This window comes from Salvelinus alpinus, chromosome 26 (genome assembly GCF_045679555.1).
Source record: "Salvelinus alpinus chromosome 26, SLU_Salpinus.1, whole genome shotgun sequence".
Lineage (NCBI taxonomy): Eukaryota > Metazoa > Chordata > Actinopteri > Salmoniformes > Salmonidae > Salvelinus > Salvelinus alpinus.
The window spans coordinates 28686097-28702314 of record NC_092111.1 but is presented as its reverse complement, the minus strand read 5'-3'; the positions used below and the strand labels follow the sequence as shown (position 1 = coordinate 28702314).

At 41.3% G+C, this 16218-nt stretch overlaps 1 protein-coding gene across 7 annotated transcripts in view; it reads right to left on the bottom strand.

Moving 5' to 3' along the window:
• LOC139555089 (collagen alpha-1(XVI) chain-like) overlaps window positions 1–16218 on the bottom strand; it is a 123662-nt gene that overhangs the window by 91349 nt on the left and 16095 nt on the right. The gene's annotated exons all lie outside the window — the stretch shown is intronic.

Sequence of the window (16218 nt, the reverse complement as noted above, 5' to 3'; positions counted from 1 at the left end):
GAACATGAGAACATATGAAAGTTGGTGGTTCCTTTTAACAAGAGACTTCAATATTCCAAGGTAAGAGGTTTTAGGTTGTAGTTAATATAGTATTTATAGGACTATTTCTCTCTATACCATTTGTATTTCATATACCTTTGACCATTGGATGTTCTTATAGGCACTATAGTACTGCCAGTGTAACAGTATAGCTTCCGTCCCTCTCCTCGCCCCTACCTGGGCTCGAACCAGGAACACATCGACAACAGCCACACTTGAAGCAGCGTTACCCATCGCTCCTTGCAGAGCAAGGGGAATAACTACTCCAAGTCTCAGAGCGAGTGACGTTTGAAACGCTATTAGCGCGCACCCCGCTAACTAGCTAGCCATTTCACATCGGTTACACCAGCCATTAGGCTGATAGGCTTGAAGTCATAAACAGCGCTGTGCTTGCGAAGAGCTGCTGGCAAAACACACGAAAGTGCTGTTTGAATGAATGCTTATGAGCCTGCTGCTGCCTACCATCGCTCAGTCAGACTGCTCTATCAAATCATAGACTTAATTATAACATAACACACAGAAATACGAGCCTTTGGTCATTAATATGGTCGAATCCGGAAACTATCATTTCGAAAACAAAACGTTTATTATTTCATTGAAATACGGAACCGTTCGGTATTTTACCTAACGGGTGGCATCCCGTTAGGTAAAGTCTAAATATTCTTGTTACATTGCACAACCTTCAATGTTATGACATAATTACGTAAAATTCTGGCAAATTAGTTCGCAATGAGCCAGGAGGCCCAAACTGTTGCATAAACTCTGACTCTGCGTGCAATGAACGCAAGTGAAGTGACACAATTTCACCTGGTTAATATTGCCTGCTAACCTGGATTTATTTTAGCTAAATATGCAGGTTTAAGAAAGGCATTGGTGTTTATGGTTAGGTACAGTCATCCAACGATTGTGCTTTTTTCGCAAATGCGCTTTTGTTAAATCATCTCCCAGCGTTGCATCGATTATATGCAACGCAGGACACGCCAGATAAACGAGTAATATCATCAACCATGTGTAGTTATAACTAGTGATTATGATTGATTGATTGTTTTTTATAAGATAAGTTTAATGCTAGCTAGCAACTTACCTTGGCTTCTACTGCATTCGCGTAACAGGCAGTCTCCTTGTGGAGTGCAACGAGAGGCAGGTGGTTATAGCGTTGGACTAGTTAACTGTAAGGTTGCAAGATTGGAACCCCGAGCTGACAAGGGGAAAATCTGTCGTTCTGCCCCTGAACAAGGCAGTTAAACCACCGATCCTAGGCCGTCATTGAAAATAAGAATGTGTTCTTAACTGACTTGCCTAGTTAAATAAAGGTATAAAAAAAAAAAAATCGTCCATCACATTAATTAATCGGTCGACCTCTAGCCTACACTGGTGTCGACGCATATGACGGTAAACTAGTGTGTGGATTTAATCCACTGTGGTGGAGGGAAGAGAGAGAGAGAGAGAGAGAGAGAGAGAGAGAGAGAGAGAGAGAGAGAGAGAGAGAGAGAGAGAGAGAGAGAGAGAGAGAGAGAGAGAGAGAGATGATAAAATATACCAACCACAAATTCCAATTGGTTATACTTAAACTCTTTAACATCATCCTTAACTCTGGCATATTCCCCAAGATTCAGAACCAAGGACTGTTAACCTCAAGCCACAAAAGTGGAGACAAATTTGACCTCAATAACTGCGTCAACAGCAACCTTAGGAAAATCCTATGTATTATCATTAACAGCAGACTTGACATTTCCTCAGTGAAAACAATGTACTGAGCAAATGTCAAATTTCCTTTTTACCAAATTACCGTGCGACAGACCACGTATTCACCCTGCACACCCTAATAGACAAACAAACAAACCAAAACAACTTCTTATGGTTTGACTCTTCAAAAAATAAGTTGACTAAATTTGGCATGAGGATCTGCTCTACAAATTGATGGAAAGTGGTGTTGGGGGAAAAACATACGACATTATAAAGTCCATGTACACAAACAATAAGTGTGTGGTTAAAATTGGCAAAAAACACACACATTTCTTTCCACAGGGCCGTGGGGTGAGACAGGGATGCAATTTAAGCCCCCCCGTATTTAACATATACTGTATATCAACAAATTGGCGAGGGCACTAGAACAGTCTGCATCACCAAGCCTCACCCTAGAAGAATCTAAAGTCAAATGTCTACTGTTTGCTGATGATCTGGTGCTTCTGTCACCAACCAAGGAGGGCCTACAGCAGCACCTAGATCTTCTGCACAGATTCTGTCAGACCCAGGCTTTGACAGTAAATCTCAGATAGACAAAAATAATGGTGTTCCAAAAAAGGTCCAGTTGCCAGGACCACAAATACAAATTTTATCTAAACACCGTTGCCCTAGAGCACACAAAAAACTATACATACCTCGGCCTAAACATCAGCACCACATGTAACTTCCACAAACCTATGAATGATCTGAGAGACAAGGCAAGAAGGGCCTTCTATGCCATCAAAAGGAACATAAAATGTACCAATTAGGATCCGGCAAAATATATTTGAATCAATTATAAAACCCATATACGTAGTTGTGAGGTCTGGGGTCCGCTCACCAACCAAGATTTCACAAAATGGGACAAACACGAAATTGAGACTCTGCATGCAGAATTCTGCAAAAATATCCTCTGTGTACAACGTAAAACATCAAATAATGCATGCAGAGCAGAATTAGGCCAATACCCACTAATTATCAAAATCCAGAAAAAATACGTTAAATTCTTCAACCACCTAAAAGGAAGTGATTCCCAAACCTTCCATAATAAAGCCATCACCTACAAGACATGATCCTGGAGAAGAGTCCCCTAAGCAAGCTGGTCCTGGGGCTCTGTTCACAAACACAAACAGACCCCACAGAGCCCCAGGACAGCAACACAATTAGACCCAACCAAATCATGAGAAAATAAATAGATAATTACTTGACACATTGGAAAGTATTAACAAAAACACTGAACAAACTACAATGCTACTTGGCACTAAACAGAGAGTACACAATACCTGACCACTGTAACTGACTCAAAATTAAGGAAAGCCTTGACTATGTACAAACTCAGTGAGCATAGCCTTGTTATTGAGAAAGGCCGCCGAAGGCAGACCTGGCTCTCAAGAGAAGACAGGCTATGTGCACACTGCCCACAAAATGAGGTGGAAACTGAGCTGCTCTTTCTAACGTCCTGCCAAATGTATGACCAAATTAGAGGCACATATTTCCCTCAGATTACACAGACCCACAAAAGAATTAGAAAACAAATCAAATGTTGATAAACCCTCATATCCATTGGGTGAAATACCACAGTGTGCCACCACAGCAGCAATACTTGCAGCAACCAGTGAAGAAAAAAAACATTGTAAATACAACTTATATTTATGCTTATTTATTTTCCCTTTTGTACTTTAACTATTTGCACATCGTTACAACACTGTATATATACATAATATGGCATTTTACATTTTAAATGTTTATATTATTTTGGAACTTGTGAGTGTAATATTTACTGTTCACTTTTTATTGTTTATCCATTTCACTTGCTTTGGCAATGTAAACAAACAATGTAAACAATAAATCCCCTTGAGGCCTCCTGAGTGGCTCAGTGGTCTAAGGCACTGGACCGCAGTGCTAGCTGTGCCACTAGAGATCCTGATTCCAATCCATATAAGGTCGACAGAGACAATGACGGAATCCAACCAGCATTACTTTTCCCAGTCTACGAGACAAGGTTAGTAAATCTTTATGCACAGATTTGGGGGGAATGATTTAAGATATCTTTGATTTGAAGTTCTAAAATACTTAATATTTATCAATAATAGGAGCTTAATTATTCTAAACAGATTCACTAGGTTTCTACTTTGTGTTTTAACCAAAATCGATAGGAAGGCAGCTCCGAAATGACCTGAGGTAAGGTGCACTACCATAAATAAAAATAGCTTAATAGACCAAAGTAAAGGCCGGAAGGGGTAATTAAGATAAGGATATCAAATAGGTGCTGTGAGATAGGACGGTCATTTTGTACAAATAGGATAACTTATGGTTAATTAACATGCGGTAAATTAGCCATAGATCCGATTCAACAGTCATACCTAGATAAAGTCCTAAGTGAGGATATAAACTAGGCTTGGTGTGATAGGAAGGTAATTCTATGCGAACAAGATAACTTAACTTCTTGCAACTATAGGGGGTGCTGTTCCGCATTAGCATATTTGGGTCTCCAAATTAAACTGCCTCGTGCTAAATTCTTGATCGTACAATATGCATATTATTGTTATTATTGGATAGAAAACACCTTCTAGTTTCTATAGAAGTTGGAATTTTGTCTCTGAGTGGTACAGAACAATATCTACAGCACTTTTCATGACAGGGGTCAGATTTCAGAAATTTTTACCCCTGATCTGGAGTCTGTTTTTAAGGCGACAGTGAATGCTATGAAGAAACCGACACTGCCTACGTCTTCCTCTGGGTGTCTGTACGTCATCACGTTTTGAATGGAGTCTATTGCACAATCCCAGCCATTATAAAACCACAAAATGTATAGGGACCGCCCTTTCTCGTCGCGCGCCTGAAGCGTGAAGGACATCGGACTTGCCTCATTCCAAATCCTTGTCTAACCAGCAATATTTCTCCGGTCATGTTTTCAGTCGTTATAGTTGTTAAAAACATCATAATGTAGTTAATTTGAACCGTTTTATAGCAATTTATATCCGTTTAGTGCGATTTTGAGGAATTTCTTTGTTGTGCACTCTGAAACTTTGGACACGTTTTGGGGTCCCGTTCGATCGTTAGTGGATATTTCGAAGGACAGAGGACATCTATCGACCAAAAGACGTTTATAACATAGAAAGGATACATTGCCCAAGAATATGATGGAAGAACAGCTCAAAGTAAGCAATATTTAATATGATAAATCGTTGTTCTGTCGAAATATTTTAAACGCATATTTCGCCATTTTGTTTGGTATAGCTTCACTTGGCGAACCCTGTATTGAAAAGTAAGGATAATTTTAAAAATGTAAATCAGCGGTTGCATTAAGAACTAATTTGTCTTTCGATTCCTGTCAACCCTGTATTTTTTAGTCAAGTATATGATTAGCTTTCGATTAAACTAGATCACTCTGAAAGCTGACGTTCCTCATTTTGAGGCTTGAGTTGTGACTATTTCCATTGTATAACCACGGTTTTGTATGGCTAAATATGCACCTTTTCGAACAAACTGTATATGTATGTTGTAAAATGATGTTACAGGAGTGTCATCGGAAGAATTCTGAGAAGGTTAGTGAAAAAATTAATATATTTTGGCGGTGATTACGTTATAGCGCTCTTTGGCTGGAATCGATGCTCTGGTAACGTTTGCACATGTGGTATGCTAACTTATCGATTTATTGTGTTTTCGCTGAAAAACGCTTAGAAAATCTGAAATATGGTCTGAAATCACAAGAACTGGGTCTTTCCATTGCTATGCTTTGTCTATTTTTATGAAATGTTTTATGATGAGTAAATTGGTCATACACGTTGCTCTATCTAGTAATTCTAGTCGATTTGTGATGGTCGGTGCAATTGTAAACTGTGATTTCTACCTGAAATATGCACTTTTTTCTAACAAAAACTATCCTATACCATGAATATGTTATCAGACTGTCATCTGATGGTTTTTTTTATAGGTTATTGGCTATCAATATCTTAGTTGAGCCGAATTGGTGATAGCACCTGAAGGAGTAAGAAACTGATGGAGTTAGAATAGTGGTGTATTTTGCTAACGTGTTTAGCTAATAGATTTACATATTTTGTCTTCCCTGTAAAACATTTTAAAAATCTGAAATGGTGGCTTTATTCACAAGATCTGTATCTTTCATCTGGTGTCTTGGACTTGTGATTTAATGATATTTAGATGCTACTATCTACTTGTGAAGCTATGCTAGCTATGCTAATCAGTGTGTGGGGGGGGTGGGGGGTGATCCCGGACCCGGGGTAGAGGCTCGTGAAAGGTTAACTTCTCTAGGGTAGGGGGCAGCATTTTCACGTTTGGATGAAAAGCATACCCAAATTCAACTGCCAGTTACTCATTCCCAGGAGATAAGATATGCATATAGAAAACACTCTGAAGTTTCTAAAACTGTTTGAGTCATGTCTGTGAGTATAACAGAACTTATTTAGCAGGCGAAACTCCGAGGACAAACCATTCAGATTTCTTTTTTTTGAGGTCACTGTCTTTTCAACGAGTTTCATTGGGAAACCAGATTTCTAAGCGAATTGCTTGCAGTTTCTACGGCTTCCACTAGATGTCAACAGTCATGAGAAATAGGTTGAGGTTATTCCTTTGTGTAATGAAGAAATACGGCCATCTTGAAGTCGAGGCACTCCAGGTGTCCTGGACATGCGCTTCAATCAAACAGAAGGCATGCAACATTTCGTTTTAATCCTGTATTGAACACATATCATCCCGTCTTAAATTTTATTGATTATTAACATTAAAAAATACCTAAAGTTGTATTACAAAAGTAGTTTGACATTTTTTGGCAAAGTTTACAGGTAACCTTTGAGATATTTTGTCGTCACGTTTGAGCAAGTTGGAACCGGTGTTTTTCTGGATCAAACACGCCAAATACATGGACATTTTGGATATATATCGACGGAATTAATCGAACAAAAGAACCATTTGTGATGTGATGTCAAAGGTAAGGCATGAATTATGTGTGTGTGTGTGTGTGTGAATTATATTTTTATTTCTGCGTTTTGTGTCGTGCCTGCAGGGTTGAAATGTTTTCTCTCTTTTGTTTACTATGGTGTTATGCTCAGAAAATAGCATCGTATGCTTTCGCTAAAAAGCCTATTTGAATTCTGAAATGTTGGCTGGATTCACAACCAGTGTAGCTTTAATTTGGTATCTTTCATGTGTGATTTAATGAAAGTTTGATTTTATAGTAATTTTCATAGTAATTAATTTTTATTTGGCGCTCTGCATTTTCTCAGGCTTTTTGCCAAGTGATACAGTAGCGTCTTGCCTAAACTCAGATTTTTGGATATAAATATGAACTTTACCGAACAAAAAATACATGTATTGTGTAACATGAAGTCCTATGAGTGTCATCTGATGAAGATTATCAAAGGTTAGTAATTCATTTTATCTCTATTTCTGCTTTTTGTTACTGCTCTCTTTAGCTGGAAAAATTTATTTTTCTGTGACTTGGCTCATACCTAACATAATCGTTTGGTGTGCTTTCGTCGTAAAACCTTTTTGAAATCGGACACTTTGGCTGGATTTACAACAAGTGTAGCTTTAAAATAGTGTAAAATACTTGTATGTTTGAGGAATTTAAATTATGGGATTTCCGTTGTTTTGAATTTGGTGCCCTGCAGTTTCACTGGCTGTTGACGAGGTGGGACGCTACCGTCCCACATATCCTAGAGAGGTTAAACGATTCAAAAGTCAACACTGAAATAAAGTCCAAAAAGGAAGAGAGGGAAGCCTAATATAGCGGTGTGAGATATGAGGTATTAACGTCAATAAGTCCCAAGGAACAACAGAAAAATAGGCTGCTGACTAGGGATTTATGGGTTATAGGTTGTATACGGGTGAGACCTAATGTCCAATCGAAAGACACCTCTATAGATAAAGTTTCCAGACAGGAGAAACACACATAGGTTAGCACATACACATAGTGTGAGAATATACCATAGAACATAACTATAGTAATTGGATAATGGTAGGAAGCACACACATAGATCATAGAGACTTAATATAGATACACATAGGTAAAAAAAATACACATAGATTGTGAGCATAGAAGGTGAGCACACACATAGGGAGTAGTGACATACACATCAATAGTGAGACACATAGGAGTAATTTAATCAGAATTTTAAAAGCACATACACATAGATCGTGAGAAGAAGCAGAATAACAAGGAAAGTTAATTAAATAACATGGGTAGTAAATCCTCAAAGGAGGTCCCGGAATTAACCGGGGATGAGATGTAAATCTACTGCCCAAAATGGAGAAAGAAGTACAAATTTGAGAGACGTCTAGATGTAGAAAAATTTGAATTAATGATAAAGTAGATACATAAGACGTGTGTAGATAGTCAAGGGAAACAGCAGGTCGAGGGTTAGATACCTGGCTGTCTGAAGCCCAGAAAAGAAGGTAAGAAGGCAAGTGTAGAGAAAGGGTGAGACAAAAGTCAAGAGAGGAATAGGACAGAAAGAGAGAGTAAGGAGAATCATCACCGGAGAAATGCTTGGACCTGTAAATTAGGGCTATTTTCTGGGAATTGTCTCGGTAGTACGTGCCTGATTTTACGACTACAGACAAATATAAAAAGGGTTATTTGCGTGGAGTCTCCGCCATTTCAATATCTTTGGTGGTTCAGGGGTAGAATTCTTGCCTACCACACGTGAGACTTGGGTTCGTACCTCAGCCTATGTACCGACAGACTAAAATTTGGGTTTGGGATGGTAATACAACTATTGATATGTTTTGCCTGGAAAGATACGGTTGTTAGTGTTTGTTTAACGAAGATTCCCTATCCCGACCGTTCATCACTGTGTGTGCCCCTAGAGGTGTGAGTATGGGGTGGTACCTAGCAGATCGACTAAGGGCAAGAGAGGGTTGGCGGTTTTGGGGAAGAGTAGGGACTCTGAGCTGCATCATAGTCTTGGTAACCTTTCTGATACATCCAGATCCACCACCTGCCGGTACTAATTATATGACGCCATTGTCATGGATAAAAAGTAAAAGATAAACTACAGAATAAGGAGTCAAAGATCAAGATGTAGGATTTAAGGTAAACATTAAACAATTCCCTAGGAAAGCAAAATATAATAACTGTACAGGGATTGGGTTGGCCAGATTGAAGTACTCGGCCAACCCACCTCGGTACACTTTAACTCCTGATGAGTACCAGTGTTATAGATACAAGAAGGGCACCGAGAACTTACATGATTTTAATAGCTGAAAGGTAATCGTTAATGTGACTGACTTAGGTTTGGAAGTACAAGAGAAAATTCTTAACCTAACAGCACCTATAGCTGATGTAGGGTGGGCTAGTACCAGCAAAGGACGCATACGACAGAAACTACCAGAAAGGGTGGTTAGGAACAACCAGTTCGAGTTAGTCATCAGAGGCCAGTTGTAGGAGGCTAAAGTAGGCACAGGAGGAGTTTTGACCAGGATGGGAGTAGCTTTGTCTAGATGGATGCTATTGGCATCCCCAGGGAAGTTACAGATTAATACAAAGCTATGAATCAAATAGGTGAAGACTTTACCACTACGTTCTTTTGGTGGTTGACAATAAATAAAAATGTGGATTGGATTAATGACCTCTATTATAATCAACAGAGATTCGTGAATGATACTGGGGATGCAGTAAAGGGGTTCTCTGACCAATTATCCGCCACCTCCCTCATGACCTGGTAAAATAGACTGACTCTCGATAGGTTATTGGCAGAAAAGGGCGGGGAATGTAGAATGATTGGGGTTCATTGCTGTACATTTATTTTTTAATAACACAGCTCCATACGGATCAGTGACCAAGGCCCTGGCAGGTTTTACCACATTAGCTCACGAATTAGCAGAGAACTCTGGGGTGGATAATTCTCTAACAAATTGGTTTGACAGTATGTTTGGGAAATGGAAAAATTGCATAATCACTGTGTTGTGGGCAACTTTTACCTGTATGAGTGTGTTGATTCTGTGTGGATGTTGTTTGATTCCGTGTATGAGAGGTTTGATCACCAGGACTCTAGAGAGGTCAATGACGCAACAGATGGTGAGATACGGACCGATTCCGAGCTCCGGCCGATGGGATGACGAATACAGGCCTCCAGGCCTAGGAGAGGGCTCAGTTTCTTTTAACTACGAGGAGCCAATGTTGGATGAGACTGTTTTTTATGAAGATTGTAATAAAAATCGCGTTATGATTGGATATTGGCCTATAACAGTCATTGATGAATATCGAATGTACATACATGTATTGGTTTGGATTATTCTTGTATACCATTTATGTTTCCACGTAGTGTTTGATGTATCAATGTGTATTATTTAGTCATTAAGGGTGGATTGATAATGGAATTTATATGTTTAAATTAATGATTAGAATATTCCACCCTGAAACCATATAATTGTATGAAATTGATTAGAATCATAAAAATATATTCTGATGATGTGTGTAGTTTTAGTCAGAATTAGATTAAAACAATGTATCTGTATAGTGGAAAAACCCAGACTGTCTGAGCAAGGCGTAGCTCAGGATTTGAACTTGTATGGGGGGTGAAAGGCCGAAGAAAGATACCGAGAAGAGTTAGACTGTGTTTGAACCCACCTGGCAGGAACTGAGAAAACTTAGGAGGACAGGGAGGACTTCTCAAGGTCTCAGGTCAGCTAGGCCTCTGAGAGATTTGGTTAGTGATACAGTGTGTGCATAGGATACCTACTGTTTGTGTGTGAAGGTATGTGCGTAAGGAGCCAGTATAAAATGGATGGGTTTGTATTGTGGACTTCAGAGCGCTCTCGTGAATAAACATTTGACTATTGTAGGCTGGGCCTCTGTCTGTTTTCATTTCAACCAGTATCTTACAAAGTCTGCGTTGCAGACTGAGTAGTTAATTGATGTTCAGTTTATGAACATTGAGAACATAATTCTCTTAACAGTATGTTACCAATAACATTTGATTTGATTTGATTCGAGTCCAGGCTCTGTCGCAGCTAGCCGTGACCGGGAGACCCATGGGGCGGCGCACAATTGGCCCAGCGTCATCCGGGTTAGGGGAGGGTTTGGCCAACAGGGATGTTCTTGTCCCATCGCGCTCTAGCGACTCCTTTGGCGGGCCGAGCGTAGTGCATGCTGACACGGTCGCCAGGTGTACGGTATTTCCTCCGACACATTGGTGTGGCTGGCTTCCGGGTTAAGTGGGTCCTGTGTCAAGAGGCAGTTACAGCTTGGCTGGGTTGTATTTCGGAGGACGCACGGCTCTCGACCTTCGGCTCACACGAGTCCGTGCGGGAGTTGCAGCGATGAGACAAGACTGTAACTACCAATTTGATACCACAAAATTGGGGGAAAAAGAGGTAAAAGTTGTAAAAAATATATATGTGGGAAGGGAGAGAGAAAGGGAGGGGGAGGGAGAGAGAAAGGGATGGGTGAGGGAGAGAGAGAGAGAGAGAGAGAGAGAGGGAGATAGAGAAAGAGACACATGTCACACACACACACAATTGATGGATACATCCTCACCCCGTTGGCAGATGTCAAGGAGAAATGTGTTTGCTGTCATATTGTGAATCTGTCAAATTGTGAGCCCTCACTACATTGTGAGCCCTGGGTACATGTTCAGGCTCAGGTAGGGGTTCAGTAACATAGGAGTACATGTTCAGGTTCAGGTGTGACCCACTTTGTTCCTGGGTTCTGTCCAAAAAGGCATCCTATTCCATATAGTCCACTACCTGTACATGGGTCCCGGTCAAAAGTTGTGGACTATATGAGGAATAGGGGGCAATTTTGGACAGACACCAGGAACCAAGTGGGTCACAGAACCCTAGAATGATTCTGAGAGGAACATTCATGAATGGTCACCAACTCTAACATACCTAATTCTACTAATCAAGGTCTTGATGAGATTATTGCGATGGGCTGTTTTCCTAGCTCTCCAGGACCAGGGCTGGTGACCACCACTGTCTCCAGTCCTACCAGTGTGTTAGAACTATACAACCTAAAGGATTGTACAAGCCTGGAGATTGATATGCCTGGAGATTGTCCAATAAATCCACACTGACATACACACACACACGCAGACGCACACGCACACACACACACTGCAGCTAGGAGGACACACATACAGTATTACTAAGTCCATGACCCTGGTGTGCAGTGCAGATGTTTCTTTTAGTATCATTGTGGGTACCAAACAATTGATTCCCATTCAAAATCCTATTTTCCCTAACACCTAACCGTTAAATCTAACCATTACCCTTAACCTAACCCCTAACCTTAACACCTTAACACTAACCATAACGCTAACCCCAAACCCCAACACTAAACCCTTCCCTAAACTTAATAGTAACCCTAACCCTAAACCTAAAGGATAGCCTCAGACAACAACATTGATGTATATACTGATTCGGTGAGCGAGTTTATTAGCAAGTGCATCGGTGATGTGGTACCCACAGTGACTATTAAAACCTTCCCCAACCAGAAACCGTGGATTGATGGCAGCATTAGCGCAAAATTGAAAGCGCGAACCACTGCTTTTAATCATGGCAAGGCGACCGGAAACATGACCGAATACAAACAGTGTAGCTATTCCCTCCGCAAGGCAATCAAACAAGCTAAGCGTCAGTATAGAGACAAAGTGGAGTCGCAATTCAACGGCTCAGACACGAGACGTATGTGGCAGGGTCTACAGACAATCATGGATTACAAAAAGAAAACCAGCCCTGTCGCAGACACCGACGTCTTGCTCCCAAACAAACTAAACAACTTCTTTGCTCGCTTTGAGGACAATACAGTGCCACTGACACGGCCCACTACCAAAACCTGCGGGCTCTCCTTCACCGCAGCCAACGTGAGTAAAACATTTAAACGTGTTAACCCTCTCAAGGCTGCTGGCCCAGACGGCATCCCTAGCCACGTCCTCAGAGCATGCGCAGACCAGCTGGCTGGTGTGTTTACGGACATATTCAATCAATCCCGATACCAGTCTGCTGTTCCCACATGCTTCAAGAGGGCCACCATTGTTCCTGTTCCCAAGAAAGCTAAGGTAACGGAGCTAAATGACTATCACTCACTTCCGTCATCATGAAGTGCTTTGAGAGACTAGTCAAGGGCCATATCATCTCCACCCTACCTGACACCCTAGACCCACTCCAAATTGCTTACCGCCCCAATAGGTCCACAGACGACGCAATCGCAATCACACTGCTCACTGCCCTAACCCATCTGGACAAGAGGAAGACCTATGTAAGAATGCTGTTCATCGATTACAGCTCAGCATTTAACACCATAGTACCCTCCAAACTCGTCATTAAGCTCGAGACCCTGGGTCTCGACCCCACCCTGTGCAACTGGGTCCTGGACTTTGACGGGTCGCCCCCAGGTGGTGAGGGTAGGAAACAACATCTCCACCCCGCTGATCCTCAACACTGGGGCCCCACAAGGGTGCGTTCCCAACCCTCTCCTGTACTCCCTGTTTACCCATGACTGCGTGGCCATGCACGCCTCCAACTCAATCCTCAAGTTTGCAGACGACACTGCAGTGTTTGGCTTGATTACCAACAACGATGATATGGCCTACAGGGAGGAGGTGATGGCCCTCGGAGTGTGGTGTCAGGAAAATAACCTTACACTCAACGTCAACAAAACAAAGGAGATGATCGTGGAGTTCAGGAAACAGCAGAGGGAGCACCCCCCTATCCACATTGACGGGACAGTAGTGGAGAAGGTGGAAAGTTCAAAGTTCCTCCGCGTACACATCATGGACAAACTGAAATGGTCCACCCACACAGACAGCGTGGTGAAGAAGGCACAACAGCGCATCTTCAACCTCATCTTCTGTCACCGAAAACAGTCACAAACTTTTATAGATGCACAATCAAGAGCATGCTGTCGGGCTGTATCACCGCCTGGTATGGCAACTGCTCCACCCACAACTGTAAGGCTCTCCAGAGGGTAGTGAGGTCTGCACAACGCATCACCGGGGGCAAACTACCTGCCCTCCAGGACACCTACACCACCCGATGTCACAGGAAGGCCAAAAAGATCATCAAGGACAACAACCACCCGAGCCACTGCCTGTTCACCCCGCTATCATCCAGAAGGCGAGGTCAGTACAGGTGCATCAAAGCTGGGACCGAGAGACAGAAAAACAGCTTAATTCTCAAGGCCATCAGACTGTTAAACAGCCATCACTAACATTGAGTGGCTGCTGCCAACATACTGACTCAAATCTCTAACCACTTTATTAAAAATTGGTTTGTAATAAATGTATCACTAGTCACTTTAAACAATGCCACTTTCTGTGTTTACATACCCTACATTACTCATCTCATATGTACAGTATATACTGTACTCTATACCATCTACTGCATCTTGCCTATGCCGCACGGCCATCACTCATCCATATATTTATATGTACATATTCTTATTCATTCCTTTACACTTGTGTGTATAAGGTAGTTGTTGTGAAATTGTTAGATTACTTGTTAGATATTACTGCACGGTCGGAACTAGAAGCACAAGCATTTCGCTGCACTCGCATTAACATCTGCTAACCATGTGTATGTGACCAATACAATTTGATTTGATTTGAACCCCTAAGCCTAAAATAGCCTTTTTCATTGTTGGGACCTGCAAAATGTCCCCACTTGTCCGAATTGTCCTTGTTTTACTATCCTTGTGATGACTTCTGGTCCCCACAAGGATAATAAAACCAAACACTCACACACACACACACACACACACACAAACTGCTCCACTTCAGGGTTGAGACTGTTGGCCAGGTTGTTAAATCGAAACCAATTTAGCGCTGGAGTAAAACAGAGTGACTGGATCCAATTAGATTGGGAAGAGTAACACACAGATAGAGTGCTCTGTGTGTGTGTGTGTGTGTGTGTGTGTGTGTGTGTGTGTGTGTGTGTGTGTGTGTGTGTGTGTGTGTGTGTGTGTGTGTGTGTGTGTGTGTGTGTGTGTGTGTGTGTGTGTGTGTGTGTGTGTGTGTGTGTGTGTGTGTGTGTGTGTGTGTGTGTGTGTGTGTGTGTGTGTGTGTGTGTGTGTGTGTGTGTGTGTGTGTGTGTGTGTGTGTGTGTGTGTGTGTGTGTGTGTGTGTGTGACAGAGTGAGAGTGAGCTGCTAGCCTGAGGGTCTGCGTTATATTCTCAACCAGGAAAGAGAAGCAGACTAAGAGGCTAAATCAAGAGCTTTTAACTTCTATCATTCTATTTGTTCACTCTATTGATCAGTAGCTGGGCCAATTGAAATGAATTAACTCATGAACCTACTATTTATTAGAATGAATATGTCAACCCAATAGAGCCCCATAGGGGAGGTGTCATAATACCCATAAAACCTTGCGGTCAAAAAATGAAATGGTTTCCAATCATTTTTTCCCAAAGGGGATTTTAAGGGGTTTGTTTCATGTAGGCTTACCCTGGCGTGACATTTTGATAACCAAACCTAACCCTAATGAATATGACCCTAACCTTAATGAATATGACCCTAACCCTAAACCTAACCCTAATGAATATGACACTAACCCTAATGAATATGACCCTAACCCTAATGAATATAACCCTAAAACTAATGAATATGACCCTAACCCTAATGAATATGACCCTAACCCTAAACCTAACCCTAATGAATATGACCCTAACCCTAATGAATATGACCGTAACCCTAATGAATATAACCCTAACCCTAATGAATATGACCCTAACCCTAATGAATATGACCCTAACCCTAAACCTAACCCTAATGAATATGACTCTACTCCTAACCCTAATGAATATGACCCTAACCCTAACCCTAATGAATATAACCCTAATGAATATGACTCTAATCCTAACCCTAATGAATATGACTCTAATCCTAACCCTAATGAATATGACTCTAATCCTAACCCTAATGAATATAACCCTAATGAATATGACTCTAATCCTAACCCTAATGAATATGACCCTAACCCTAACCCTAATGAATATAACCCTAATGAATATGACTCTAATGAATATGACTCTAACCCTAACCCTAATGAATATGACTCTAATCCTAACCCTAATGAATTTGACCCTAACCCGAATGAATACAACCCTAACCAGAATGAATATGGCCCTGGTACACAGATACAGGCCTATATCCAGATGCATTAGGATGAAATGCGTACATATAGTATATTTGTATAGTTAACTTACACAAAACAAAGGATAATGGCAGATTACAACTGTCAATGCTGACTGTAGAGAGTATCAAGGTGAAGTTGGAGTGTAGAGAACGTATAGCAGCAGCTCTCTAATCAGTTTCTCAACACATCAGAAACACCCCATGAGGTAGTCTCTCCTCCCTACCTCCCCCTCTAACCCCTTACCTCCCCTGCATACTCAGCAAGCTCTCTCACAAAGAACAAAAACTGCCTTTCAAAAAGTTCCCAGAAACACACAGACTTCATCTTTTATTGCCACTCAACATGGGCTGTTTGAA